This window comes from Dromiciops gliroides, chromosome 1, assembly GCF_019393635.1.
Source record: "Dromiciops gliroides isolate mDroGli1 chromosome 1, mDroGli1.pri, whole genome shotgun sequence".
NCBI lineage: Eukaryota > Metazoa > Chordata > Mammalia > Microbiotheria > Microbiotheriidae > Dromiciops > Dromiciops gliroides.
The window spans coordinates 598,785,808-598,789,858 of NC_057861.1; positions in this window are offsets into that span (position 1 = coordinate 598,785,808).

Genomic DNA, 4,051 nt, shown 5'->3' on the forward strand with positions numbered 1-4,051 from the left:
AAAGCTCTAGAGATGTCAATTTCTATCAATTGACCAACAAGCAGTATTAAGCATCTACTAAGATTGATGCAAAGAAACCATGAAACAGCCCCTGACCTCAAAAAGCTTATACTCTGTTGGAGTTAGAATGGGCTCTAAGTAAAGGCTATTATGTTTCCATTTAAGAGAACCTTAAGGGACTTCCGGGGTGGAGCCAAGATGGCAGAGGAAAGGCAGTGAGCTCTCAAACTCATGACACAATCGCTCCAAAAAACATCCAAATAATGCCATAGGAAAATGCCCGGAGCAGCAAAACTAACAGAAAAATGTGCTGAAATCATCTTCTAACCAAGAAGGGCTTGGAAGGTCAGAAGGAGGAAAATGCTCGAATAGGCTTGAGTAGCAGTGGCCCAGGTGGGGGAGGGGCACAGGCTTGTCAGAGCTAACAACCACAACACATAAAGCTGGTTGATTAGCAAGTTGGTCTGGGGTCATCTAAGGACCTGGGAACAGGCCGGGTAAGTGAAGAACCTGATTCTCCTTAAATTATACCACCTGGGACTTCTTAAGCTTGGGATACTGGCAGCCTGGAAACAGTGGCCCAATTTAAGGAGCTAAAAAGTCAAGTAAAAGAAAGGCAAGATGAGCAGACAGAGAAAGGTGAGGACCATAGAAAGTTTCTTCAGTAACAAGGAAGACTGAGGGGCACCCTCAGAGGAAGATGTCAATATCAGGGCCCCTATAACCAAAGCTTCCAAGAAAAATATGAATTGGTCTCAGGCCATAGAGGTGCTCAAAAAAGACTTTGAAGATAAGGCTAGAGAGGTAGAGGAAAAAATGGAAAGAGAAATGAGAGTGATGCAGGAAAGACATGAGAAAAAAGTCAACAGCTTGAAAGTCAAATTGGACAAATGGAAAAAGGAGGTACAAAAGCTCTCTGATGAAAATAATTACCTAAGAATTAGGATGAACAAATGAAGCCACTGACTTTATGAGAAACCAAGACACAATAAAGCAAATCAAATGAATCAAAAAATGAGAGGGCAATGTGAAATATCTTTCTGAGGAAAAACTGCTGACCTGGAAAATAGGTCAAGGAAAGATAATTGAAATTATGGTCTACCTGAAAACCATGAATCAAGGAAAGAGCTTAATCATCATCTTCCAAGATATTCTCAGGGAAAATTGCCCTGAAATTCTAGAAGAAGAAGCTAAAATAGAAATTGAAAGAATTCACCAATCACCTCCAGAAAGAGATCTCAAAAGGAAAACTCCTAGGAATATTATAGCCAAATCCAGAGCTCTCAGGTCAAGGAGAAAATATTGCAAGCTGCAAAAAAGAAAGAATTCAAGTACTGTGGAGCCCCAGTCAGGATAGCACCAAGATCTAGCAGCTTCTACATTAAATGACCAGAGGGCATGGAATATGATATTCCAAAGGACAAAGGAAATGGAATTAAACCAAGAATCACCTACCCCAGCAAAACTCAGCATAATATTTCAGCGAAAAAAAAGGACTTTAATGAAAAAGAAGACTTTCAGATATTTGTGATGAAAAGACCTGAACTGAATGGCAAATCTGACTTTCAAATACAAGACCCTAAGAGACCATAAAAAATTGGAGCTGGGGGATATACCTGGGGTCGTACAGTGGCGAACTGTCTTCTGTCTGAGGCCGGGGTTTTGGTTGGGATCCTCCTGGGTCAGGGGTGATGCTTTGTCCACTGTGTCACTTAACTAGGTGATGACATCTTTAGGGTTAAATTGAGGGGTCGCTGAAGGGAATTCCCTGGGGGAGGGGGAAGGGCAGAAGTGAATCCTACATGAAAGTAACAGGGAAAAGGCTTATGGAGTGGAGGAAGAGATGGGAGAGGAGCAGGGCAGTAAATGAATTTTTACACTCATTAGAGAAGGCTCAAAGATCTTAACCTCATCAGAGCTGCCTCAAGGAAGGACTAACAGACATACCCAACTGGGTGGAGTAACTTTTTTTTTTTTTAGTGAGGCAATTGGGGCTAAGTGACTTGCCCAGGGTCACACAGCTAGTAAGTATAAGTGTCTGAGGCCGGATTTGAACTCAGGTACTCCTGATTCCAGGGCCGGTGCTCTATCCACTGTGCCACCTAGCTCCCCCTGTAGTAATCTTTTTAATCTGGGCAGTAAATGAGCCTAACACTCATCAAAATAGGCTCAAAGACCTCAATCTCATTAGAATTGGCTCAAGGAGGGAATAATGTACACAATCAATTGGGTGGAGTAATCTCTCTAACCCTGCAGGAAAAGAGGAGGGGAAGGGGATAAAGAGAGAGGGGCAAAAGAAGGAAAGGCAGAGTGGGGGAGGGGACAGACTGAAGCAAATCCCTTTTGAAGAGTGATAGGATGAAAGAAGATGGATAATAGAATAAATATCATGGGGAAGGGAATAGGATGGAAGGGAAACAGTTAAAAATAGTAATCATGAAAAAAGAGAAAAGGGGGAAAAATTGTACAAAAAATATTTATAGCAACTCTTGGTGGAGGCTAAGAATTGAGAATCAAGAGAATGTCCATGAATTGAGGAATGATGGAAAAAGCTGTGTTATATGATTGTAGTGGAATAGTCTTGTGCTACAGGAAATGACAAACAGGATGATCCCTGAAAAACCTGGAAAGACTAATGAACATTGATGTATAGTGAAATGAGCAGAGCTGGGAGGACATAGTGCATAGTGACAGCAATATTGTTCAATGAGCAATTGTGAATGACTTAACTACTCTCAGCAGTGCAATGATCCAAGACAATCCCAAGGAACTAATGAGGAAGCTTACTATGCACCCCTATAGAAAGAACTGATAAAAAGAACACTTGTGGATTGTACATACATAACCTGATTGTGATCTTGTGGAGGGGGGAGGAAAGGAAGGGAGGGAGGGAGAAAAATTTGGAACTCTCAATCTTATGAAAATGAATGTTTAAAACTACCCTTATATGTAACTGGAAAATAAAATAAATGTTTGTTGCTGTAAAAAAAAAAAAAAGATAGAGAGAACCTTAATAACGATAGAGCCATTTCAGTTTGGTGGTGGGGTCAGAAACCAGAAATTAAGGTACTGTGAAGTAAGTGGAAAATAAGGAAATGGAAGCCAGGAAAATAAATTACTTTCTAGGATTTTTGACTAGGAAAAAGGAGATGAATGATGTGAGAGAATTGTAAATTCCAGAGAAGGTTTTTGAAAAAGAGATTAGGAATAATTAAGAGGGCATGCTCCTGGAAGAGAAGAAATGGAATGGGATTAAGAAGCCAGGTTCAGTACCTTGGAAACAAGAAGAATCACCTTCTCCTTAGACATTGGAGTGAATGAGGAGTGAACATAAGAGGGAAGTGTTAAAGATGTATTTTAGGATCTGGAGTATGTGAAAAGAAAGAACTTGAATGAAGGGAATGATGGATGAATGAATGAATAAATGAATGAAAAATTATTCATTAAAAACTTATGTGTTAACATGCCAGGGTTATAAATACTTACAAGCAGGGACAGTCACTGCCTTCAAGGAACTTACATTCTTTTTAAAAATAAAAGTATTTTATTATTTTCAAGGTACATGTAGATATAGTTTTTCAGCATTTGTTTATATACAATTTCCAATTTCCAATTTTTTCTCCCTCCCTCCTCTCCCTCCCCCTCTCCCCTCCCTCCCCTAGACAGCAGGTAATCTGATATAGGTTTTATATATATATATGTATATATATATATATATATACATAAATATAGTAACATTAAACATATTTCTGCATTAGTCATGTTATAAGAGAAGAATCAGAGCAAAAAGGAAAAACCTCAAAATAGAAAAACAACGGCACCAAAAACAAAAGAAATAGTATGGTTCAATCAGCATCCATATTCCACAGTTATTTTTTTTTCTGGATTTGGAGAGCCTTTTCCATCATGAGTCCCCTAGAACTTTCTTGTACTGTTATATTGGTGAGAAGAATCTAGTCTATCACAGCTGATCAACACATAATGTTGATGATACTGTGTATAATGTTCTTCTGTTTCTGCTCATCTCACTCATCATCAGTTTATGCAAGGG